At 43.0% G+C, this 27,631-nt stretch overlaps 1 long non-coding RNA gene across 1 annotated transcript in view; it reads left to right on the top strand.

Annotated features, from left to right (window-relative positions):
- LOC135229340 (uncharacterized) overlaps positions 1-27,631 on the top strand; it is a 203,010-nt gene that overhangs the window by 58,291 nt on the left and 117,088 nt on the right. Inside the window, exon 2 of the long non-coding RNA XR_010320120.1 lies at positions 12,065-13,463. This is a non-coding gene — a long non-coding RNA (uncharacterized LOC135229340). The remainder of the gene's footprint in view (positions 1-12,064; positions 13,464-27,631) is intronic.

The raw sequence follows: 27,631 nt of genomic DNA, 5'->3' as shown, positions 1-27,631 counted from the left end.
CAGTGAGGCAAATTCTCTAAGTCATTTCATCACCGAGAGCATCTGGCCTCGGGTCTGATATGTAGCTATTAATACAGGAAATCTTTGTTGACTTAATGCATGAATGAGTAATACGAATTGTAAGTGTGAGTCTACACAAAATCATGTATAGAAAAAAAGCATGATTTTTTAAAAAATAAAATGAATTGAGGCTCAGAACTACCTGCTTACAAAATTGAGGGGAGTTTTTAACCTCACTTACTTTTAGGGTACTCCCTCATCCAGATATGCAGTAATTCCCAGGGTCTAATGAAGGACCAGTGTTTGGAGAAGACCTTCAACACACCCATTGCCTCAGCCTATGTGGGTGATCTCTCTAGAAGCATTCGTTCTGCTGTTTCCATTCTCAGCTGGAGCATGAGAACCTTGTTGGGGCTGTCATCAGCATAACAGGGTTTGTCTACTTATGTGCCTGCATCAGCCTTTGAGGTGCTGTAACCTATTCCAGGGCATTATCAAGAAGGAGGTCCTACCCCTTCCCAATGTCTAGGACCCTACTATCTGACTGTCACTCTTCCCCTGGGCTCCAGTTCCCTCAGTGTGATCACCTCAGTGAGCTGAGGCTTTTACCACAGACTCTTCAGAGTCTTGAAGTTTCAGAGCTTCAACACTGTGAATCCAGCTATCTCCTTGAAATGAGGTAGGGAAGGGGGAAAAATGTAGAAAGATTTTATTTGGCATTTAATGTTGCAATAAAATTTCTTGCCCTGCATTTTTGAAGGGTCCTGTCTAACAATTCCCTCTGTTCTTTTACAAGATGTAGGTCAATGAAGAGTGAATGTTTGTTGTGTCATAATCTGCAGAAGGATGCAAAGTGCACATGGGGTCCATTCCCCCGATGCTCACACTAGAGCACCCCACCCATGTGGAAATCTCTGCAAGTGTTACTGAGTCCCTCACACATCCACAGTGAACAGCTTTCAGATTCTTATAAGAGGGAATTGTGTCCTAACACCAGCTGCTCCCTGGAAACCCTATGGGGCAGTTCTACTCTGTCGTATAGGGTCTCTGAGTCAGAATTGACTCGATGGCTACGGGTTTGGTTTTTTCTTTCAGGCGGGTGGTGAGAGTTTGATGTCAGCTCCATAATCATGTTATTAAAAAATAATGACAGGGTAGCAGGTGAAAGCAACAAAACAAAACTGAAATGAAATGGCTTTTTCACATTTATTGGCCCCACAGAGTTCCTTCGAGGTGTTTACTTTTCACTAGATTTGGAGAAATCTTTGTGAGAGAGACACAGCTTGAGATAGCTCCAAAATTACATGTTTCCCTCCTTAATGTTAGGTTACATTAAGAGCTGGTTGGCTGGTTTATCATCTGCCTGCTTCACAAAAATAGAAGGCCCATGCAGGCAGGAACTTGTCTGTTGTGTTTGTCAGAGCATCCTGGTACCTGGCACCTAAGAAGTGCTAAAAAAATGATTTGAGTGAATGTGGGTGGGTTTTTATAAAAAACACTGTGTTGCTGTCTTTAGTTAAATAGTGAAAACAGGGATAAGGAAAATGGAGACAATTACTTGTATAATTTAGAGTTACATAAGATGAGAATAGAACTTGAATAATGAAGAGATAAAAAAATAAGCTGTACGGATGGAATGTACCCCCTTCCCTTTGCTTTGGAGGGAGACATTTTAAAATTGGATTGTTTTTTCCCTACTGATTTATAGGTTCTATATGTTAATTGAAAAGTTAGTCTTTTAGGAATCACAAATATTTCTATTGAGATACAATTCACCTGCCGTAACACTGCCTTTGAAAATATGCACAATACCGTGGCTTTTAGTATATGGGCAGACTTGGCACAACAGTCACCACTGTCTAGCTTCAGAATATTTTCAGTGCCCCGTAAATAAAGGCCCTTGTTAATAAAGGCGTATTAACAGTCATCCTCATTACTCCTTTCCTCCAAGCCGTAGCAACGACTAATCTACTTCTGTCTGTGTTGGTTTGTTCTGGACATTTCATGTAAATGGAATCGTACACGATGCGGTCATTTGTGTTTGGCTTCTTTCATTTAGCGTAATGTTCTCAAGGTTCGTCCATGTTGTGGCATGTATCAGTACTTGGTGCCTTTTTGTGGCTGAGTAATATTCCAGTCTATGAATATACCACATCCTGTCTATCAGGTCATGACATGTGGGTTCTCTCCACAGTTTGGCTGTTATGAATAACACTACTAGGAATCCTCTGTGTGAGTTTGTATGTGAACATGCTTTTGATTCTCCGGGTGCAGACCTAGGAGTGCAATTGCAGTGTTGTGTGGTAATTCTGTGTTTAACTTTCTGCAGAATTGCCAAACCATTTTCCAAAACAATTGGATCATTTTACATTTCCACCAGCGGTATTCCAGCTTCTCCACATCGTCGCCGACACTTGTTGTCCATCCTGTTGAGTTTAGCCATCTTACTGCTTTTGAAATAATAGTGCACTTTAGTTTAGATTTGCATTTCCCTGATGACTAATGAGGTTACGCTTCTTTTCCTGTGCTTGTTGAGAGTTTCTGTATCTGCTTTCGAGAAATCTCTATTCAAATCCTTAGCCTGCAAACTTTTTTTCAGCTTTTTGCCTGTATTTTTACTCTCTTCATATACTTTTTGATATGCCAAAGATCTATAGATCTTAACAGTTTTAGCCTTCATATTTTGGGATTTTTAAAAAGTCTTTCTCTTTTATCAATAAAAAGAAAATAAAAACTTCTAAAATTTTTATGGTTGCATATTTTAATTTTAAATATTCTATCCATCTGGAATTTTGTTTTGTGTAAGGTATGAGAAAAAGGATGAAAACATTTTTACAGGTGGTCTGAGTGATTACCAGATTGCTACAAACGCTCCTTTTCCCATGACCCATATCTTAACTGCATTTTCCCGTAGTCTGTACAAGGACTCCTTTTTATAAAGGGAGGCCACCATTCCCAGCCATTTCATTTTAAGGTTTGTTTTGCTGCAATTAAATCCCTTGTGTGTCTTATCTACACATCTTTTCTTTTAAGCTAATACAAATTTTGTGTGAATAGGACCTTGGCGAGTGTAAGATGGGCTTGAATTTCATAACTGGTTCCATGTGGTGCAGCCCAGCAGATGGACAGACAGAAGCAGGGGCTGCAGAGGCGACAGAAGCTATGAGAACATGAGCCTCTAGAGATTTGCTGCTGAATTTCACATAAAGCTCTAGACTTTTCTGTGTAAACTTATCATCATATATGGACATCACCTTACAACAGACAGAGAATAATGCTTTAAAAGTTAGACATTCCTAAGGAAGGTGTTTATTCCTTAGTGGATGCTGAGAAGTGTATGTGTTTTGGTGAAGATATGTACCCATTTCTACCGGGTATGTATCTTGAAGTAGAATTGCTGGGTCCTAGGATATATGTATGTTCACAGCTTTTGTAGATACGGACAAAACATTTTTAAAGTGGTTGTACCAAATTACACTTCCACTAGCGGTAGATTAGAGCTCCAGTTACTCCACGTTATACCCAATAGTTGGTATTTTCCATCTTTTCCGTTTTAGCCAATCTGGCGTGTAGGGGATAGTATCACATTGTGGCTTTTAATTAGAATTTCTCTGATAACCAGTGAAGGTTTGTCACTTTTCATATGTTTCTTGGCCATATAGAAATCTTTTATACAGTGTTCAAGTATTTCCTCATTTTTCTATCAAACTGTCTGCTTTCTTTTTCCTTTTTCCTTTTTGGATTGTTCTTTATGTATTTCAGAACCAAGTCAGTAGTAGGATATATGTATTGCAAATAACTTCTACCACATGAATTTACCCTTGTGGCTTGTCATGAACTTTCAGATTCAAAAACCCGTCTTTTACAAAAACAAGCAAATGTGTAGACATAAAAGTTTATTAGGGGTTACCAGGGGCAGGAGGGAGGAAATAAAGTGGTGTTCCTGCATATGGAGACTGAGTTCTGGTTAAGAGTGGTGGAAAAGTCACATTGATGAAGGGCAGGGTTGCACAGCCAATTAATGCTAATTACTGTCAGTTGTTCAGTCACCAAAGGTTGTGTGGTATGTTTACAACAACAACAATGAGCAGCTGCTGAGGCAGCATAATAGTACTGAACGGATGAGGCGTATTCTTTTATTATACTTTTCTCTATTTTCTAATTTGTTTTTATAATATGCTACTGTTCAAATTAATAAAATGTTGCATGATGAAAGTGGATAACAAGGTCTATCCCACCCATTACATCCTTGTAAGGTTTAAATGAGGGACTACATGCCATCAGCAGAGGCTCAGCCTTAGTTGCCACTCGAGAAATGCTTCATTTCTCCCACTCTTCTGGCTCACTGTCTTCTCCCCTGGTTTATTTGCTCTTCTCTTTAGAGCTGGAAGCATGTGACCACCAGGCTTCCCGACACCATCATTCTGCTTTCCATACCAATGTTATTGTAGTCTTGGGTTCCTGGGCAGCCTCTCTGCAGGTTTAATTCTTTCACATCTGTTAAGTTATTATTTAAATATACTCCTTTAATTTTGTCCTGCTTATAGGAGTATATTCTAGTCATTGAAAATTTGGAGACTACCCCAACACACATGGGAACACCATGAGTAAGAATAGACTCCATGGCAATGGGTTTTATATGTGTGTCACACACATTTATGTATATTCACATAAATATTATATCCTGCTCCTTTCACTCAATATTAGCCTTTTCCATGATCATGTTTTGTTTATTTTACAGACAGCATCAAATTGTTTTATTATATTCTGCTGTGTGCAAGGAGTATATCATTTTAGCAATTTGACTATAGTTGAAATATTAAACGTGCATGTTTCTAGTAATCTTCAACCTATACTTAAATCTTTTAACAAAGATCTTTGCTATTGAACCTTTTTATCTAATTGTTATTCAGCATTCTTTAACACTAAGAGATAGTCTCAGGATCAACTCAGATCATATTTTCTCCCTCTTACACACGAAGGCCCTTAAAGTATTCAGAGATTGTTCTTGTTGTTGTTAGGTGCCGTCGAGTCAGTTCTGACTCATAGGGACCCTACGCACAACAGAACGAAACACTGCATGATCCTGCGCCATCCTTACAATCATTGTTATGCTTGAGCTCATTGTTGCAGCTACTGTGTCAATCCACCTCATTGAGGGTCACCCTCTTTTCCACTGACCCTGTACTCTGCCAAGCATGATGTCCTTCTCCAGGGACTGATCCCTCCTGACAACATATCCAAAGTATGTTAAGACGCAGTCTCGCCATCCTTGCCTCTAAGGAGCTTTCTGGCCGCACTTTTTCCAAAACAGATTTGTTCGTTCTTTTGGTAGTCCATGGTATATTCAATATTCTTCGTCAACACCACAATTCAAAGGCGTCAACTCTTCTTCCGTCTTCCTTATTCATTGTCCAGCTTTCACGTGCATATGATGTGATTGAAAATAGCATGGCTTGGGCCAGGTGCACCTTAGTCTTCAGGGTGAGATCTTTGCTCTTCAACGCTTTGAAGAAGTCCTTTGCAGCAGATTTGCCCAATGCAATGTGTCTTTTGATTTCTTGACTGCTGCTTCCATGGCTGTTGATTGTGGATCCAAGTAAAATGAAATCCTTGACAACGTCAGTCTTTTCTCCATTTCTCATGATGTTGCACGTTGGTCCAGTTGTGAGGATTTTTGTTTTCTTTATGTTGAGGCGTAATCCATACTGGAGGCTGTGGTCTTTGATCTTCATTAGTAAGTGCTTCAAGTCCTCTTCACTTTCAGCAAACAGGGTTGTGTCATCTGCATAATGAAGGTTGTTAATGAGCCTTCCTCCAATCCTGATGCCCCGTTCTTCTTCATATAGTCCAGATTCTCGTATTATTTGTTCAGCATACAGATTAAATCGGTATGCTGAAAGAATACAACCCTGACGCACACCTTTCCTGACTTTAAACCAATCAGTATCCCCTTGTTCTGTCTGAACAACTGCCTCTTAATCTATGTAAAGGTTCCTCATGAGCACAATTAAGTGTCCTGGAATTCCCATTCTTCCCAGTGTTATCCATAGTTTGTTATGATCCACACAGTCGAATGCCTTTGCATAGTCAATAAAACACAGGTAAACATCCTTCTGGTATTCTCTGCTTTCAGCCAGGATCCATCTGACATCAGCAAGGATATCCCTGGTTCCATGTCCTCTTCTGAAACCGGCCTGAATTTTTGGCAGTACCCTGTCGATATACTGCTGCAGCCGTTTTTGAAAGATCTACAGCAAAATTTTGCTTGCGTGTGATATTAATGATATTGTTCTATAATTTCCACATTCGTTTGGATCACCTTTCTTGGGAATAGGCATAAATATGGATCTCTTCCAGTCAGTTGGCCAGGAAGCTGTCTTCCATATTTCCTGGCATAGACGAGTGAGCATCTCCAGCGCTGCATCTGTTTGCTGAAACATCTCTATTGATATTCCATCAATTCCTGGAGCCTTGTTTTTCGCCAATGCCTTCAGAGCAGCTTGGACTTCTTCCTTGAGTACCATTGGTTCCTGATCATAGGCCACCTCTTGAAATGGTTGAATATTGACCAATTCTTTTTGGTATAATAATTCTGTGTATTCCTTCCATCTTCTTTTGATGCTTCCTGCATCGTTTAATATTTTCCCCATGCAATCCTTCACTTTCGCAATGCGAGGCTTGATTTTTTTCTTCAGTTCTTTTAGCTTGAGAAACACCGAGCATGTTCTTCCCTTTTGGTTTTCCATCTCCAGCTCTTTGCACATGTCATTATAATACTTTACTTTGTCTTCTTGAGAGGCCCTTTGAAATCTTCAGTTCTTTTACTTCATCAATTCTTCCTTTTGCTTTAGCTGCTCGACGTTCGGGAGCAAGTTTCAGAGTCTCCTCTGACACCCACCTTGGTTTTTTCTTTCTTTCCTGTCTTTTCAGTGACCTCTTGCTTTCTTCATGGATGATGTCCTTGATGTCATTTGAAAACTTGTCTGGTCTTCGGTCACTAGTGTTCAATGTGTCAAATTTATTCTTGAGATGGTCTCTAAATTCAGGTGGGATATTTTTGCTCTCGTGGACTTGCTCTCATTTTCTTCAATTTCAGCTTGCACTTGAATATGAGCAATTGATGGTCTGTTCCACAGTCCGCCCCTGGCCGTGTTGTGACTGATGATATTGAGCTTTTCCATCGTCTCTTTCCACAGATGTAGTCAGTTTGATTTCTGTGTGTTCCGTCTGGCGAGGTCCATGTGTATAGTCACCGTTTATGTTGGTGAAAGAAGGTATTTGCAATGAAGAAGTCATTGGTCTTGCAAAATTCTATCATTTGATCTCCGGCATTATTTCTGTCCCCAAGGCCGTATTTTCCAACTACTGATCCTTCTTTGGTTCCAACTTTTGCATTCCAATAGCCAGTAATTATCAATGCATCTTGATAGCACGTTCGATCAATTTCGGACTGCAGCAGCTGAAAAAAATCTTCTATTTCTTCATCTTTGGCCCTGGTGGTTGGTGTGTAAATTTGAATAATAGTCGTATTAACTGGTCTTCCTTGTAGGAGTATGGTTATTATCCTACCATTGACAGCATTGTATTTCACGATAGATCTTGAAATGTTCTTTTTGATGATGAATGGAACATCATTCCTCCTCGAGTTGTCATTCCCAGCATAGAAGACTAGATGATTGTCTGATTCAAAATGGGCTGGTATTGCCTAATTCACTAATGCCTCGGATATCGATGTTTGTGCATTCCATTTCATTTTTAATGATTTCCAATTTTCCAAGATTCATACTTCGTACATTCCAGGTTCCGATTATTAAATCGATGTTTGCAGCTGTTTCTTCTCATTTTGAGAAGTGCCATATTAGCAGATGAAGATCCCAAAAGCTTTACTCCATCCATGTCATTAAGGTTGACTCTCCTTTGAGGAGGCAGCTCTTCCCCAGTCATCTTGTGAGTGCCTTCCAACCTGGGGAGGTCATCTTCCAGCCATATATCAGACAGTGTTCCATTGCTATTCATAAGGTTTTCACTGGCTAATGCTCTCCAGAAGTAGACTGCCAGGTCCTTCTTCCTGGGCTCTCTTAGACTGGAAGCTCAACTGAAACCTGTCCTCCATGGGTTACCCTGCTGGTATCTGAATACCGGTGGCATAGCTTCCAGCATCACAGCAACACACAAGCCCCCACAGTACGACAAACTGACAGACACGTGGGGGTAGCAAACTATGATTTCATTCATCATTTTCATCTTTCGTTTTTTCAATCAGTCAATATTTAGAGAGATTCCATGTGCCAGGAATAGTCTACATCATGTGGACACAGTGGTGAAAGGTACCCACTGTCCCTGCCATTGTAAAGGGGAAACCCAGTGTGGGTGGGAGGGGGACTGGTAAAATGCAGTCCAGAGAAAGGACAGACCATGCTCCAGGAACCACACTGGACTTCAGAGAGCTTTGTTGGCTGCCGTTCATCTGTCTGGCTTGTAGATGTCAGAGTGCCCTCAGGCTCAGTGCTTAGTCCTCTCTCTCTCTATTGACACCCTCTCTCTAGGATGCCTCAGTGAATCAGTGGCTGTCTGTATCTGAGGATGCGATGTTTACACCTCCATCCATTTCAACTCCTCCTGGTTCGCTACTTATATTCAAATGTCAGCCTAACTCTCTGTACTGAGTTCTTCATCTGTAAAATGTGCCGTATAATGATACATTCCTCACATGGGTATCATGCAGAGAAAGTATCTTAAGAGAGGAGAAGCCCTCACAAGAGTCCTGGCACCAGTAAGTGTTAGCTGTCAGTATTATTACCTGACATCTCTACGTAGATGTCTAACAGCTATGCCATGTTATCAACGCCATGAAACAATTCTTGGTCCCAACCCCATTCCACCCTTATCGATGAATTTCTCAGGGCTTCAGTGATGGGAATGTGTGCGTTTTTCTGTATAATGGACATGGCTAATAAAGCTTGGCCTGGTCCTTCATAATAAGTTGCTCCAAAGTTTATATGGGTGGAATCAGACAAGTTATAGCCAACTAATATAGAAAAAATAGAACTCTCAGCTGCTCATGTTTGTACTCTCAGTCCAGAATATCTGGTGAGGGTACTATATGGACTGAATTGTGTAACCCCAAAGGTATGTTGAAATTCTAACTACTGTACCTATAAATGTGACCTGATTTGGAAATAGGGGATTTTTTAAATTATTTTTATGAGACCATACCAGTTTAGGGTGGGTCCTAACCCTAATCCCTTCGGAGTTATAAAAATAGCAGAATAGACACAGACACAAACAGGGGAAGAGGGAGACAGACAAAGGGGAAGATAATCTACAAGGCCAGGAACGCAAAGGGTGGCTGGAAGCTGCTAGAAGCTGAAGTAGACATGAGCCATGCCCTGAATTCCTACTTCTAGCCTCCTGAACTGTGAGAAAATAAATATCTGTTCTTTAAAGCCACCCAATTGTGTTATTTTTTTCTTATGGCAGCCCTAGATGACTAACACATACCCATGGTTATACATGAAGCCTGGTGTAAAATAGTGTTCTCCCCTCATTGTCTAGCCCACCCAAATCCTGCTATTTCCCTATCAGTGTCCTCTGCTTTCACTAAGAGCTACAACAGAGTCGGCTTGTTGCCGATGTATAGAAATGCAGTTTATTTTTTAGTTTATATTTAGGATTGACTAGCATTAATTTCAATGGTTTGGAAATTTTTCTGTGGAGGCATTTCTGTAATCTATGAATAATAGCAGTTGCAGCTTTTCCTTCTTTTTGTTGTCGTTTTGTTTGGACCTCCAGTGTTAAATATTTAATATAAATAATGATAGAAAGCATCCTTCTGTTTTTAATGATTTTTTTGTGTGCTTTAAGTGAAAATTTTCAAATCAAGTCAGTCTCTCACACAAAAACCCGTATACACCTTGCTACACACTCCCAATTACTCTCCCCCTAATGAGACAGCCTGCTCTCTCCCTCCACTCTCTCTTTTCGTGTCCTTTTCACAGCTTCTAAACCCCCTCCACCCTCTCATCTCCCTTCCAGGCAGGAGATGCCAACACAGTCTCAAGTGTCCACCTGATCCAAGAAGCTCAATCCTCACCAGCATCCCTCTCCAACCCATTGCCCAGTCCAATCCATGTCTGAAGAGTTGGCTTCGGGAATGGTTCCTGTCCTGGGGCAACGGAAGGTCTGGGAGCCATGACCACCGGGATCCTTCCAGGCTCAGTAAGACCATTAAGTATGGTCTTTTGAGAATTTGGGGTCTGCATCCCACTGTTCTCCTGCTCCCTCAGGGTTTCTCTATTGTGTTCCCTGTCAGGGCAGTCATTGGTTATAGCCGGACACCGACTAGTCCTTCTGGTCTCAGGATGATGTAGTCGCTGATTCACGTGGCCCTTTCTGTCTCTTGGGCTCGTAATCACCTCGTGTCCTTGGTATTCTTCATTCTCCTTTGATCCAGGTGGGTTGAGACCAATGGTTGCATCTTAGATGGCTGCTTGCTAATGTTTAAGATGCCAGACGCCATTCTTCAAATTGGGAAAGCATCCTTATTTTAATGCTAATTAATTTTAAAGAGAATGTCCCGCATTTCACCATGAACTATCATGCCAGTTGTATTTTTCCAACTTAAGGAACTCCTTTTCTGGTCCATGATTGCTCAGCATCCTTATCTCTCAGTGTGATTGGATTTTATCCACTGCTTTGTCCCCATCTCTTGAGATGAGCATGTCTTTTCTTCTTCCATCTATGCATGTGATGAATTAAATTATTAAATCTTTAATGTTCACTCAAGCTTGCATGCTGACGATAAACCCCCTTGATGATGGCGTGTTACATGGTTTATACTTTGCTGGATTTCCTTTGCCAGTATTTTATGTAGGTTTTTGCATCCCAGTTACTTGGTGTGCTTGCCTTGTAACTCTTCTTCTGTCATCCTTGTCTAATTTGGTGTCAATATTAAAGTAGCCTTAGGGATGAAGTAGAGGAGCATCTCATCTTTTTCTCTTCTTTTCTGACTTTGCACAAGATTAAAATGCTCTTTTTCTTGCCTGTTTGCTGCAACCTGAATGAGAGTGGTCTCGGCCTCCTGTTTTCTTAGGGAGATCTTGAACTACTGACCCATTTTGTGTAGTGATTAAAGGTCTTTTCTGGTGCTACTTAGAAAAATTTCCACTGCATGTTCTAGGCTGCTAGGATTTCCTCTTTAAATGTTATGTTGTTATCACTATTTTCAGTCTCATCCACATCAATTAATCAATCCCAGATTTTCCCTCATTTTTCCAAAGTCAGACTCTACATCTATTCCTGGCACCAATTCCCTTATCTAAGACTTGTTGGCAAACAAAAATACAACCCAGCATCTTTGAGTCCATGATGTGAGAATACAGTCCCATATAACTTTTTTTGTAACTGTTGTTAAGTGTTTCTCCTCTTTTTTTTTTGTTCATTTCCCACGTATCTAGCAGTTTCAAAGTTGTGCACTTCAGGTTGAGGTCATTAGCTTGATTGACTCTGTGCAGGGCCATGGGGTGCCAGTTGCAAATGCGCATCAAAAGAGCACTCCTCTAGAACTAGGAGGCAGGAGGAGGTGGTTGGGCGGTTGCGGGGGTGGGGGAGGGAACTGGGCAGGGCTGTGTGGAGAGGGGCGCCCAGGGGAGGTGCCAGGTCGGAGGCTGCCCCACCACAATCTCACGTGCATCAGGAAGGAGCTGGCTGCAGGAGCCTTTCGCGAGAGTCCCAGCCCACCCAGCCTTGCCCTGAACTCAGACCCTCTAGGCTCACAGGTCCCACCAGAACTAGGGGAAGCCTGAGGCTACCGATGTCAAGTCCCAGGGTACACCCTTGAGCCCAGTCACAGTGCTTATGCTGGAATAGGAGGGCAGAGGAGGCGTATGGGGACTTGGGTCCAGAGGGTGACCCAGAAAGGGTGGGAGAGTTGTGGTCACCCTAGGACTCTGGCTCCGCACGTGAAGGGCCACAGGTTGCACTTCCAGGAGGAGAAGGCGAAGCCACAGAGGCCACACTGCTCACACAAACAATCCCCCACCCCCCTCTGCTCTTTCTCCAGGCGAGACGCCCCTCCTGTGCTGTCCTCAGAAGGGCTCTTCAGAGACCGCACCCCTAGTTTGCGGAGCAGCAGAGCCTGCCCCAGTCTGGACTAGGGACTTTATTTCTTCCACTCTCACCACTGGCTGAAGGCAGACTCCTGTCTCCACAGACTAAAGAGGAATTATCAAAATGAGCTCGAAACTCTAGATTTGAGTTAAGTATCATAAATTAACACAGAGAAATACAACTTTAACACAAAGACCTGTTTGGAGCCCCAGGTGGAATTAAAAAAAAAAAAAACTTGAACAGAGGGAGTGATAAAGTTTTCCTTCTTTTGCCACCCTCTCTCGGTGGTCCCAAGCTTTCTCATCTCCCACCTCACAAGACTGTATCAACTGCTTTGAGACTTTTAGAATAAAGATCCCCAGGCATATCACTGCTGTTACCCTGTGAGGATTTCCCCAGTGCTGGGTTAGACTAAGACAGAATCCTTCCAAGGCTTCCAGGGCCAGTGTACTGGACGGTCAGCACAGGGAGCCTCAGAGCCCACTTCATTTTTCCTGCAGTTGGGCACGACCCCAGGGACATGACCCTTGAGAGTGCTGACACTTCCTGAAGCCAGTGACCCTCCCCCTGGGCTTCTCTCTGCCTGGGTCTCAGAGTCTCTGAGGCCAACTTGTACCCTCGGAAGTGTTTCTGCTGAAGGACACGTAAACAGCACTGTGGATTTGTGTCCTGCAGTCTGCAAAACTGCCTCCCCTGAGTGGGGTGAGGAGCTACTGAAATACTGAAATCACTGAAACTAGCAGAAGCCACAGTTCATGGTCCTGGGAGAAAACTGGGAAGGACGGAGAGGTGAAGAGGCTATAAAGGCCCAGTCGTGAAGGCGACCATGGGCCAGGATGTCCGGAAGTCGCAAAGCTGACCAATGCTGAGTGCCCTAAAACCTGCCACTCCTGTGCCCATCTTTTCTTTCAATGGACAAAGTCTTCCCCTGCTCTTATGTGCCTGGGCTGGAAGGGCCTTTGACTTAGAACATGAAGCAGCCTCCAGAGCCTCTTGGGGCAAGTGATGGTCAAGGAGGCTCTGCCTAACCCCACCCTGCCCTTCCCAGTTGTCAGAGGACCAGGAATTTCAGTCTTCCAGCTCCTGGGCTGATCTAGTGACTTGTAACAGGATTTCGCTGGAACTGGAAGGTGTTGAAGACAGGAAGTACTCCTGGGTTTCTTCACCCAGCTGAATGCCTAGTTCCTGGTCTTATTACACGGCCTACATTCAGGATAAGAAGAGGCGTTTGGAGCTTTACGCAGGACCTCTTAGCAGAGGTTTCTGTTCAGGAGCGAAGAGGTAAAAAGAAAGCAGTGTCTACTAAGTCCTTTTCCAAGAGTCTCAGGAAATTCTCACGAAGACCCTCTCAGGTAAGGACTGACGGGAAATGCCTTGGTTTAATATTAAACTTTGCCCTTGACACATTTTGTTTATGGAGGGCATATACATATTGTCCGCTCAAGGAGGCACTGTAGTTCTTATCTAGACTTTATGTAGAATGAGTATATATAAAACCTAAACTTGGTCCTTAAGCAAGGGGTTACCTCTCAGAGAAGGCCTATGGGAAGGTTTCTACCAAATTCTGTGGTGCTGCCATTGCTCCAAGGATCCCAGGTGGTGCCAAGTTTGAGCACTCGGCTGTTAACCGAAGGTTAGTTTTTTGAACCCACCAAAAGGCTCTAAGGAGTAAAGACCTGGCGAACTGCTTCCGTTAAGATTACAAACCAGGAAACCCTATCGGGGCAGTTCTCCTTTTACACTGGGCCACAATGACTCAGAAACCCACTCGATGGCACCTAGCAATAACAACAGGAAGCCATTGCCCCCAATGTGCTTGAGATGCCTTTCTGGGGAAGGTTGGCCTTCAGAGCCAGCTCATGGCCACACGGGAACTGAGGCTCATGTTTTGTTACCACACCTTAGTTTCAGTCAGTAAATTTATTTTCCAGTTTATTCATAAGACTTGACTGCAGACATCTCTCAGGTATTGTCAAAATTAATTCCATTCTCTAATAATGATTTGCCAGGACGTATTTCCAAGCGTTTCCAAGAGACTGGAAAAACTTTCCAAAGAGGCTTGTCCAGCGCCATGTTGTGCAGTAACTACAGTGTTGACGTAGTATATTAACCACATAGTTTCCACGTTTTCTGCTTTCCTTAAATAACAACTGAAATTCCAAGTCTACCACCTGAAGTACTTCCTTTAGTGTTTCACTTAGAAGTCTGGTGGTGATGAATTCTCTCAGTTTTCCTTCCCCTAAGAATGGCATTATTTGAGCTTTACTCCTGAAGGTAATGATACATAGATACATGATACATAGAATTCTGGGTTAGTATTTCCATCTTTCAGGGTTGAAAAAATGTTGTTTCACAATCTTTTTTTTTTTTGGCTTCCATGGCTTCTGATAGTGAATACAGAGTCATTCAAATTGTTTTTCTCAGGTGAAATGTGTTGTTTTCTCTCTACCTCCTTCCTGAGTATTTTCTTGACCTTTTTTATTCTGCAGTTGATTATGATGTATGGTATTTTTATGCAAGTAACCCATGTTCTATATATATATATGTGTGTCAACTGTTTTTCCCCTCCCGGGTATGTCTGTAAGTACAGTACACTGTTTTTTTCTTTTTACACGCTGCTGTTAAAAAAAAAAAAAAAATTAGAGTAATGTACTTACAAATATACTTGGGATGTGGGGTAAGGCCCACTGGGTTGGCAAAAAACCCATAACCCGCAGAATATTTTTGTGCAAATACGGTATTGGGGCATAGAATTCTTTAACTTGCTGTGGTTTGCTGAACTTCTTGAATCTGTAAGTTTATGTCTTTCACCACATTTGGAAAGTGTTCAGCCAGTATTTTTTCAAATACTATTTTCTTCACCACACATTTTGTCCACTTCTTCTGGAGTTCCAATAAATAAGCTTTTTGTCTAGTTATTGAGGCACTGTCCATTTTTTTCCATATTTTCCTCTCTGTTTGCAGAATGGATATTTTCTACTGATCTATTTCAAGTATTTAGTTTTTTCTCTGTCATCACCATTCTGCTATTGTGAAAATATCAACTGAATTTTTTATTTCTACCATTGTACTTTTAACATGTAAAATTTTCATTTGCAAATAGCACCTATTATCTTTCCATTTATTTAAAAAGTGTCTGTGTTATTTCTTGGAGAATGATTAGAACAGCATTTTAAAATCTGTGTCTTATGATTTTGAGACTACAAGTCCTTCAAAAATTTTATGCAGAATTTTTTTTTTTTAGCAGTCAATTGACCCAGTTATGCTCAGGCTCCAAGTTCTGTCCCATCTACTGTATTCTGTGGTTCAAATGTTAGTTCAATTTTTGAAGGCTTTGCAGCTGTATTCAGATCTAATCTATGTGAGCGCCACTCAGTATGGAACCTTGATGGCATTCTAACCCATAGTGCGGCTCTTAAAGGATTTTATAATGCTTCTTAGGGTCAGGGCAATGCATATGCATCTCGGGGGTGAACCAGGAGTTCATAGCAAGTCTGCAGAATCTCTTTCTTGCACAGCCTCCTCTCTGTCTTTCTCTTCTCCTCTCTGAGTTCTGAAGGAGTGCGTTCTAACCCATAGTACGGCTCTTAAAGGATTTGATAATGCGTCTTAGGGTCAGGGCAATGCATATGCATCTGGGGGGTGAATCAGGAGTTCATAGCAAGTCTGCAGAATCTCTTTCTTGCACAGCCTCCTCTCTCTCTTTCTCTTCTGCTCTCTGAGTTCTGAAGGAGTGCTTTCCTGGCCCACTGGTGGAAATGCTGGGGCTTTAATCTCCTCATTCTGTTGTGCACATAAGTGACTGGTTCTACCTATGGGGCCAAAGCACTGGACAACCAGCCAAAAGGCTGGCAGTTTGAACCTGTCAAGAAGCGCCTCAGAAGACAAGCCCGGTGATCTGCTTTTGAAAAGTCTCACCCTTTGAGGCAGAATTGACTAGGTGCCAGTTAACAGCAGAGAGAGAGAAAATGTAATGGAGCTTTCTCTACAATATTTGGTTCTTCCATACTCTGGTCAGAGAAAAGGATTCTCCTCTGCCAGAGTTTCAGGCGTCTGCCCACCTGCCCAGCTGCTTGTCTCTCTCCTTTACGGACCTTCTATCCCATTTATATGAGAGAGGGCTTCTCTTGGAGCTATTTCTGTCCACAACGGGTGTGCAGCTCTGAGATTTGGGCTCATTTAATTTCAGCCTCTGGAATGTTCATACTCTATGTTCTGGTTCCGCCCCTTCCCCATCCACCTTCAACACTTTCCTTTGCAGAGTCCTGAGATAGTGTCCCATGCATTTGTCCAGATACTTAGTTGTCAGATACCAGCATAGCCATCGGGGGCAGTGCTGTTGTGGTTGCGGGGGAGGGAGTGTACACTGAAGGAGCTGCAAGACCTGGCTGCCTTGTGTGAGCAGGACGGGGGTGTGCTGAGGAGTGGGTGCTGAAGGTGCTGAGTCAAGGGGAGTTTAATATAAAGTTGGGTCAAAGAGAGTTTGTTGACAAGGATTTATTGCCGTAGCAAGGGTTCTGGAAATGGGTTTAATATGCTGTGGGATTGCTTTTGGAATCTTAGAAAAGGCAATGGCCCATATTCTCTGAAATCGAAATGCCAGACCTGCTGTGTCAGATGTTGGAAGAGGGATTAAAAGCCTCCAATATGTGGGCATGTCTGAGTTAGTCTTCTATAAGACCATTTCTTGGAGGTCCTGAAGGATACCCATTTCATCAAAAGAATAAGGAATGCGGAGATGAGGGGAGCACCAGCAAGATAGAGCTTACCAATATGTATACTTTGTAGGGAGTCCCTGGACGCCACAAACAGTTAAGTGCTTGACTGTTATCCGAAAGTTTGGCAGTTTGAACGTACTCAGAGGGTCCTTGGAAGACAGTCCTGGCCATCTGCTACTAAAGGATGAAAGCCTTAAAAACACTCTTGAACAGTTAGTTCTACTATGCCCACATGGGGTGGTCATGAGTCAGAAATGACTTGATGACAACTAACAGCAACAATCGTCTATAGGCTCAGGTTGTTAGTGGGAGCTGGGCTGCCTAGTAGCAATGCAAATCATGGGATCCCAGCTCAACAGAGGCCAGGTGGAAGTACTTAACTGTCAGAAACAAGTTGTGTGTGATTCCAATAATGGTCAGCAGGTCAGAGTAGTAGTTATCTATTGGGGCATAATAGATTCTCCCCAAACTTAGCAGGTGTGAGATAAATGGAAAATTAATATTCAACTCATTCTGATAAATTTGGAACTAGACAAAAATTTTGGTATCACTCAACACAGTTTTAAGGTGAAGGAATAAACTAGAAAATTTAAATAACTAGTATAAGTATAATAAGAGATTTTTCAAAGAATGATGATATAATTGCATACCTGAATAAAAGACAAATACATCACAATCAATGATTTCTATCCAGTATAGACATGAGGGTCTCAAATTGGCAAGGGTGAGAAGGGCAGACCGTTCTCTTTCCCCTACTACTTGACTGGATCAAACTGTGTTCAAAACTGTAAAATATTTAGGAAAACATTGTTTTGACCAGAGCAGCAAAGGACTTCTATGATGAAAACTAATGTACTAAAATACATAAAATGAAACCTGAATATATGCAAAAAATATGCCATATTTTCAAATGAGAAGTCTTGTCAATCAAATGGAGGTCCCTAAAACTAATATATAAGTGGAATGTATTTCCAGTTGGAATATTAAGATAGTTGTTTTTGAATTGTATACAGTAATCATATGCTACAAATAGTACAGTAGATAGCAGAGGATGTTGCTGGTGTTAGGAGACTTGGAGTCCATTTCTGACTCATAGTGATCCCATTTCACTGCCCCATAGGGTTTTCTAGGCTGTGATCATTATGGGAGCAGAACAACAGGTCTTTCCCCTCAGTGCCCCCTGGTGGGTTCGACCTGCCAAACCTTCTTTGGATTAGCAGATGAGCACTTAATCACTACAACACTACGGCTGCTTTAAAAGGTATAGAGAAGAAAAACATGAAAAAGCAGGATACTGACAGGTGTCTACCTCTTCAGGTAACAGAACAAATTGATATTACATAGCACAGAAACTGACAAGTCGACCAATGAAACAAAATCTGCTAAGAAGTCACAATAACCATTGATACAAAGGTGGTATTTTGAGAAAATTATATTTATTTAATAAACAGTGCTGACTCAAGTGATCGTTCTGGGGGACAAAGCTTGCAAAAATGTGATACACAAATGATAGATTTGGAAAATCATGTGAAATGGAGATGACAAGACTTAATAACAATTTCCATTTTACACAGAAGGATAAAAGTTAAGCACTTGAAAAATGAGCAGTGAATTCAAACAGATCGTTCACAGCAAATCCACATGCCCAATAAACATAGTCCAAGTTGCTCAAAAACACTGGTAGTTAAGAAAATATCAAAGTCCCAGTGAAACTGGCACAATTTAAAAATCAACACCATCTATGGCTGGCTGGGCTGTGGGGAGAAGGATACCCTGAGACATGGCTGGAAAGGTGCTTTAGGACAGCCTCTAGGGGAAAGACATGGCCATGGCTCTGTACTTTAAAAACATACTTTGAGCTGGAAATCTCACTCTATGGAGTCTATTCCACAGAAACAGATCCTGTAGTATACAACTGATAGTTATTATTAGTGTTGACCAAACATTGACTGTACATTGATAGTTGAATGATAGATAACTTATGGTAAAGCTACATCATCAATAAATGAGTTGTAGTAGTTGAGTGGGAAAAATCTCTGTGAAGTATTATTGAAGTATTACTGAAAAAATCAAGGTGCATGCAGAGAAGTGTATATAAAATGATCACATCTGGGTTAAACAATATCAATTGTTTGAATATGCTTGAATACCTGTTTATGTTTATGAGTGTGTATAAGTCCGTGTGCTTGTTTAAGCAAGGATAAGAGAGAGTACTTACCACATTGTTAACCTGAATTATCTTGGATTCACTTGCAGGAAAGAACAGAGGGAGGAGAGGTAGAACACGCAGGAAGAGTGGACTTAAAAAGCATGGATGATAATGTTTCCATCTTAGTAGTGTTATGTATGGATGAACAAATCTGTCTTAAAGGGAGAAAGCCAGAATGTTCCTTAGAAGCAAGGATGGCTTTGGCCATGTTATCAAGAGGGAGGGACCAGTCCCTGGAAAAGGACATCATGCTTGGTAAAGCAGAGGTCCAGTGAAAAAGAGGAAGACCCTCAATGAGATTGATACAGTGGCTGCAACAGTGTGCTCAAATAGAGCAAAGATTATTAGGATTGCACATGACCGGGTGGTGTTTTGTTCTGTGGTGCAAAGGGCCACTGTGAGTCAGAACTGACTTGATAGCTTCTGACAACAACATGTAGAAGTCCAGATAAAGTGTACTGAATTGATATCATCTATTTAAATTATTCATGTAAGTTAAAAGATCAAAAAATATAGTGTTAGTGCCATATCTAATGACTTAAAGAGAATCAAGGTAGAATATTAAGTGAAATAAGGGGCGAGAGCATTGTGGGTGGAGTGTGACCAGGCTTTCATAAAAGTAAACACCCCAGCAGATGTACTTGTGTACCTGTGACTGTGTGTATGCGTCCCTGCAGAGAGGTGTAGGGAAGGATACACGTGTGTCTATTACCATCGGATACCTTGTGGGAGCGGGACCAAATTACATATGAGGGTGGGACCCTGACATAAATTTTTTTGTCATACAAATCTGTGATCTTGCAAATGTGATAAAAAGCAATTTCAGAGCTTTGGAAATTCATAAACATCATAGATATATGTATATTTTAACGTGTTTTGTTAGATATTTAAAATAGGTGAAAATTCTCCAGAATGACAGACAAAAGATTTGAATCACTGGAAGGACAGCACACCACAGAGAGTAATAATCAGATCCAGTGGATTTCTTGTTGTTCTTGGAGGCAGTGAGTTCTTCTGGTCTCTATAACTGGAAATGACCAAAAATAATTTTGGGAAGTCAGTAGAGTTACCCCTCAAACACGTCTTGCAAGCACACGTCTACAGCTAAATTCAGAAGGCTGGATGCCATGTGCAATTCACTAGGTAACTCATGCGCCTCTAGAAGATTCTCTTTCCCGGATATGCTGCTTCCACCTCCTCCCTGCCTAGCCCCACTGGATAACCCGCCTTTGTGCATTCTAGGCCCCATTCAGGTCTGAGCCTAGATCATAGAGGACATCAACTGGGAAGGTAGCTTTTAAGAAGAAAGATGTTGATGAAAAGATTTCAGAAAGCAGCACCTCCCCAGCCATCCTCTCCCCAGCCTGGGAATACCAACCCCTCCCACCCTGATACCTCTGAGAATCTCTGATTTTTCGTTTTGGATCCTTAGGAGACTGCAGAATTTACCTGGTCTGAACACCTTGGTTCTTCTCTGCCTCTGACCCTCTGCCTCGCAGGAGCCGTCTCTGTCACTCTGAGGAATACACACAGGACAGACTGTGGATGGAGGTGCCCATCCTAGAGGCCCTGCCCTCCATTCCTCTGCCCCTGGGGGGTTCCCTGTGATACTTGTGGTCTCATTTCCCAGAGAGATGGATACACCCCTGTCATGTCCAGGGCTTCCCCAGACTTGGGATTTGATGTCGCGACTGAGACTGGGGCTTTGTTGTCCACTGTTGAGTCTGGCCCTGAATCTGCCCCTTCCCACCATTACCTCTGATCACCTGTGTTCTCGCTGTTCTCCCTGGGTTTGAAGCCTGTCCTCTCTTTTGGTTCTTTCACCTCAGAGGGCCTTTTTCTTCCAGTTCTTTGACCTCGCGACAGGTCAGATTTGACCACAGGAAAACAAAAAGAAAATTAGCAAGTTTGTTTGACATGTCAAGAACCGGAATGTACAGCTTGATTTAGGAGAAGAAAAAGTTCCAAAGCTCTACCCCTTCCCCTAGGACATGCTCTACAGGAAATATCCTGCAAGCCCTGGATCAACTCGTATCCAGAAACGGTTAACACCCAGGGGGATTTTTCTACACCACCTCCCACTTACATTCCCCTAATGTGGCAAAAAGGATGCATCCCAATCATAAACCCAAATTCACCGTAGGAGACCAGAAGACATGGCTGGGGTGAGTTCATTTTCCTTCAACCTGCCCTCCTCTCCTCCTACCAAGCCCTGCCTCTTTCTCTGCCTCTATACTGCTGGGAAGGGACCCAGAGTTGTTTGTTTAGGGCTTTATGTCCACTGCTCACCTGCAGACATGTTTCCCACCAGCCTGACATCTCTCTGATTCCTTCTCCTCCAAAGAACTCAGTGACACCCCCTTCACCATCACACCTCAGCAGGGCCCCCCCCCAATCCTCCCAAGTCCCACTGAAATCCCATTTCCCTTTCCCTATTTATGCTGCGCTCATCCTTAGGGTCCCAAGATCTCACCATCCAGATGAGGCCTGTCCTGTCCTCTCCTGGGTCAGGGGAGCCTCTGAGGGGACCTGGTGTCTGTGGTCAGCTATCTGGGGCTTCTTCCATCCAGATCCCCCTTAGGGCTGGAGTTCTCTGTGCACTTAGGTTGGGAGGGTTGGGGTCACAGTGGAAGGAGGGTATGATCTTCCAGGGGGGCTGGGTTAAACGAACCTGAATGGAGGTCTCTCCTGAAGGGCCCACGTTTCCAGCCCAAAGGCCCTGCTCCTCCTATTCCTGGGGTTCTAGAACGTCTTCAGGCGCTTCCCCCTCTGGCCTCGGTGGTGTGCCTGCTCCTTCTGCAGCCTGGTCTCCTGCCTCTTCAGCCTGTCCAGCTGGTGCCTCAGCCTCTTCAGTTCTTCTCTCTGCTTCTCCAGCTGCTCCTCCAGGCGTCTGCAGACCGCTCTCTTCTCCCTCACCTCCCTCTTCTTGGCCGCCATCAGGCAACGCCTGGCCAGCTGGTGGCAGCGTCTGGGCCTGCGCTGCACTGAGCCTGGCAGCCGCCTCTCCAGCAGCTCTTCAAAGAAGACCCGGCAGCTGAAGCCCTGAGTCACACCATGCTCCGCATGGGCCACGAGGGCTTCCCCGGACTCGAACACGCGGCAGCAGGCCATGCAGCGGAAGCCGCGCTCACGGGTCACCAGCCACTCCGGGGTGGTTGCGCGGGGGCTCTCCCCATGCTCCTCCCCTTGGTCGGTGGGCTCCTGGGTACAGGTCTGGGGCCCCTCCTGCCAGGGCTCCAGGGTGCTGACCAGGGACTCAGTGTTGGCCAGACTGGGGGCAGAGCCGATGGTGCTCTCCTCAGAGAGCTCGGCTTCAAAGACCTGGGGCATCTTGCCCACGGGGGCAAAGGAGGTTTTGGTCTGCCAGGAGACCGCCACCCCCTTGACCGTGCGCACCTTGGTGAAATATGCACACCTGACCCATCGCTTTCCTGGGGCAGCCCCGTAGCTGGAGGAGTGAGAGGTCTGCTCGGTGAAAGATGACAGAAAAGAGTTCTCAGATTGTTTTGGAATCTTCCTGGGCCTGGAGCTTCGACTTTTTTCATGGCATGTTGTTGACTGTTGCACATTTTCCTCTTGGATAGAGACCTCTGAGAATAGAGAGTTAATTTACTTGAGCTTTCAGGGTCCTTATTCTCACCTGTGACCCCAAATCTTTGGTCATAGGGACCCCTGGAGGCCTTTCCATTACCACCTCCTCCACCTCTACAGACCCCATGGTTTCTTTCTTCTTCCCCAGAGACCCACCACCCTTGGGGGCACTGCTGTGGAAGACAAAGTCTGCATTGTAAAGTGGCACTGTTTATGGTAGTTCATTTTTTAAGAAGTTATTTTTCTTTAATTCCACATTTATTGAATTCCAATGAATTTGTTCCTTTGGAACTTAGAAATGACCTCATTCCCATGAAGCTTCAAAATAAATGTGTGACTTGATGTTTTGTATGCGGGTGATATTCTTAGTAAATTTGGAGGGTAAACACTCCAGAGCAATGGTCACCTCTTTTCATCCTCTTTTTACTGAAAGGCTTTTTATAGAGGAGTTATACGTAAAGAGAAGAATGTGTATATTTAGTTATGATTCTTACATGTATACCTCTTCCTTGCACCCTTCTTAACCAGCCACAGTAGAAGATGAAAATTGTTTTTCTCAGAATAGAAGCCCAGTCCTTAGTAGATGAAGTGAGGCAGAAAGAGATGGCCATATCTGAGAACCTTGATGCGAGAACTTCAGATGGAGAACACACAGCCTCCTCCGCTGTGTATGTCTCAGTGGGTTGTCTGTGTCAACCTAAAGGTCTGTGTATGTTTCTGAATCTGTGGGAAGGACTGCAGAGTTCAGGATGCAGAAAGAGATGGAGCTAGGTCGGGTGCATTGGATGGAGGGAAAGCCTGAGAGAGAGACAAGATTCAGAGATGGAACATGCCAGCAGTGTGTTAGAAGGATACAGAGATCAAGGAGGGAGCAGAAAGCAGGGCTCAGCCACTGAAGGGCAGAATGGGGCAGCAACCAAGAAGACAAAGGGGGGGCAGACTAGTCGGAGAAAGAATGGATAACTAAGAATGATAGCAGAAACTGAGGTTAGCTATAGTTGGAATTTTAAAATTCTTTCCTGCTAGACTTTGAAAATATAATGCTAAATGGAATAAGTTAGTATTTGCCCTAAGTATAGGGCAAATACTGTACGATCTGACTTACATGAAATAAGCAAATATATAGAAAGCAAGGATTATTGGTCGTTGCCAGGTGTGGGCAGGGGGAAGGGGAAGTTTTTCCACTGGGGCATTGAGGTTATGTTAATGGTTGTAGAAAAGTTTGGAGAAGGATATTGAGAATGGTTATATGACTTGAAGAATGTAATAAGTATCACTGACTCATACATTAGAAATTATTCAGTTATGTTTTATGTATATTTTCAAGACAATTTAAAAAAATAAAACTTTTCAATTACAAGAGAAAAAAAAACGATCTATACTATAGCTGTCTTTACCTAGAAGAAATGTTAAACCCTTAGGTAAAGATGGTCAGGAGACCTTGGAGAAGGGAAATCCCTAGAGCTAGAGGGGCAGGGCCTTCCTGGACCTTCTTCTGCCTGAGTCCAGGCTGAGGACTGTGGCAGCTTACATTGACTGGGAACCTTGAATGAATGTGTCGTACTGTGCTCCATCACACCACCCACTCCCAAAACCTCCTGATAAATTTGATATATTTTTTTAATTCGCATGATATATTAATTCATTCTCATGAAAAAATTAAGTACAAGACTCTGTAACCACCCTTCTCCCTGGTTCTATACCCACTGCCCCAGTTGCCCACCTGCGTTCTTTCCACTAACAAAGCACGAGAGTTCACAAATCTGACTTGTCTGCTACTGTTACGGAAAGCCCCTCAGATGACAGTAGAATTCTATACTTCACTCACATATTTATTCCTTCATTTATTTATTCACAGTATAATTTCTTACTGTTTACTAATGGACAGGAAGTTTTTTCAGGTGAAAGCCTCGGTGATACCTTGTGGTCCTTGTTTCCGGGGTGAATCAAACCCCTTGCTGCCCAGCACCCATCGCACAGACTGAATTTTCCTCCCACCCTTACCTCGGGCCTTAGAGAAAGGCCTCTTCCTCACGTATTGCCGCTCCATTCTGGCTGGGTGAAGATGAACCACGAAGGATGGTCACCGGCAAGATGTTTCTCCTCCTCCCACGTAGAGATGATGTCCCAAACTCTCACAAGTTGGGGACCTTGATGTAGGCAGAACCGTTTGTAATTTGGTATCCAAAGTCGCTCTCCCACAGGAGACCTCGGACCCACAACCTCTCCAAAGAGCAGTTGGGATCTGAGTGAGCACCAAGGTTTCCAGTAACTCTTGTGTGACATCATCGCTGACATCGCTCAGTTCCAAGGGCCCAGTTTGAATCTAAACAGCGCACTAGGAAAAAATATGGCAACTGTTGTGGGAGAGGCTAGGAGGCTGGGAGGAGGGAAATTATATCTTAAAAATGAATTGAAATGTTCACTTAAAGAAGTCAACATCTAAGAGGAAGGAAACTGTGAGTTGAGGAAATAGAAGAGTATAATGAGTCGCTGTTTCTCCCAAACCTCTTCTCTGGCCCTGAATCAAATCTCTCCAGCCCTAGAAACACAATGTCCACTCTGAACACCTCTCAGGCCCCCTTTGCCACTTAGGCTTCACACAGGCTGTTCCCTCTGACTAGTAGACGTTCTCTCCCTTCCTGTTGACTGGTTCCTCCTCCAAGGTACCCAGTCTGTGCTTCTGGTTTATGTATTCAGAGGACCTAGTAATCTTTTAGTAATCCTCCATCATAGCACTGAGTGATAGGAGATGCTCAATTTCCAATTTGTGTCTTCCAAATGTGTTGTAAATAACTTGGGGACAAAGATGAGGTCTGCCTCATATTTGGCAGTCCCAGAAAGTGAGACAGAACCCCACCCATAGGAGATACCCAATATATATCTATTGATTAAATAAAAGAAAACTCTTCCAAAAGACTCACCCTTCGTAGCCATCCATGTACAATGGAGTTTTTGGTCTGTTGCCTGGAGGTACCATCACTCAGTGGTGGTGTCTAGGCCACTCTCTCTTGACCTCCTGACTCTAAACCCTGTGAAGCCTCTTGGCCTGTCCACACGCTTCTCCCTTGGAGCCACTAAAAAGGGTAGGATTACATCATCACAGAAAAGCACTGAGACTCCAGACGTCTATGGTCAACCTGCCTGGGAGGCTTAGGAGAGCCCTCGGGGAAAGGTCCACTGTCCTCTGCTTGATCTCCTTTTTTGTCCAGGGGGCAATTAGAAAAGGAACAAGCAAATTGTTGAAACATTTTAAGGCAGGGTTTGGGAAGTTGTGCTTGGTAGGTAGAGGAGAGCCTGAGGATTTGAAGGAAAATGAAAGATGTCAACATGGGAGCAGAGGGCTCGCTTTGTGTGACGACAGATGGTAGAATGTGGGCAAGTGGTTGGAAATATATAAAAAAAGAAAATCTCCTAACCATCCACTCGTATTTCAAAATTTAGGTCAAGCATCACTTCCTGGTGGAGCCTTTCCGACCCTACACCTGGTAGAATTTCCCAACCGTGCTCCACACTCTATTGTATTTAAGAAACGCTTGTGCCACAACTAGGGACAAACTTGATTGCATTTACATGTTGTGATGGATAGCAAAAATGGCCACATGTTCTAATATGTATGTATCCATACATATTATATGACCTACAGCTCCCTTTCTGAAGAGCAAGATTCCTCCTCCAGTCCTTGAATTTGGACTGATCTATGATTCCTTTGGCCTTTGGGACAGTGTAAAGACCAATAGAAGCAGAGACCGAATATAATTAGACACATCGTGACTTGCTCTCTTACCAAAAATGAAACCCATCACTCTCAAGTATATTCTAACTCATAGTGACCCTGAAGGACAGAGTAGAACTGCCCCATAGGGTTTCCAAGGCTGTAATCTTTACAGAAGGAGAGTGCCATGTCTTTCTTCTGCAGAGCAGCTGGTGGGTACAAACTGATTACCTTTCCTTTAGCAACTGAGCCCTTAACCACTGCACCACCAGGGCTCCTCCTTGCCCTCTTGCTGCTCTTCAAACACTGAGAACCCATGGGAACAGCCCAGGCCACCCTAATAAATGACAAGAGACCATTAGAGAGAGAATCCAGCTGAGAAGATTTCAGGCCCTCTGCCCGCCAGCTCACATGGTGGCTGATTCCAGATACATGAGGGCGCCCAGCCGAGAGCGGCTGAGTCTGCCCCAGACCAGAAGAACCCCAAACTGCCAACCTGCAAAACTGTGAGTGAAGTAACTGCTTGTTCTTTTAAGGCACTTCATTTTTGGGTCATTTGTTATACAGCAATTGATAACTGATTTGTTAACTGGGCTGTTTCTCTCACCAGACTGCAAGGAATCTTTTCTTAATCATTTCTGTATCAACAGTATCTGGCAGAGGGTTGTTCATGTGGTCATTAGACAGTAGAAATTTCTTCATTTACATAATTTAAAAGTTTCTATCATTATGTTTTAACTTTTATAAATAAGATATGGCTGGATTTGCAAGTCTAAGCTGAGTGTACATGTTTTTTCCTTAGGTATTAATCCCTTTTTCTTGCTATTACTCATACATTTAGACATAATTCCAATATTATACTTCATATTCACTGTTCTTTTTTTTTATTATTATTATTCTGCCTTTCCTGTTTTTTTTTTATTGGAATGGTGAAATTTCTCTTACTTTCTTTTTCCTTCTAGCGATTTGAAACTTGTATTTTCAATTCCTATTCTTTTATAGCAAACATGAGATCTTTGAACATTTTAATATTTGGTATATTGTATCAAGTTCATATCTCAGTTCTCCTCTCAAACAGTAATTTTTTGCTAGCTGCCATTGAGGTGACTCCGACTAATGGTGAACTTAGGTAACACAGAACTAAAGTTTGCCAGGTCCTGTGTCATCCTCACAAGTGCCAGCAATTTAGATTCCATCATTATGGCTAATGTGCCAGTCCATCTCACCAAGGGTCTCCTACGGCCTTGTTGGCCTTCTTCTTCACCAACCATGATATTCTCCTCTAGG

This window comes from Loxodonta africana, unplaced genomic scaffold, assembly GCF_030014295.1.
Source record: "Loxodonta africana isolate mLoxAfr1 unplaced genomic scaffold, mLoxAfr1.hap2 scaffold_236, whole genome shotgun sequence".
Classification (NCBI taxonomy): Eukaryota; Metazoa; Chordata; class Mammalia; order Proboscidea; family Elephantidae; genus Loxodonta; species Loxodonta africana.
Note: the sequence above shows the minus strand (reverse complement) of the source record. Positions and strands in the feature narration are given on the sequence as shown.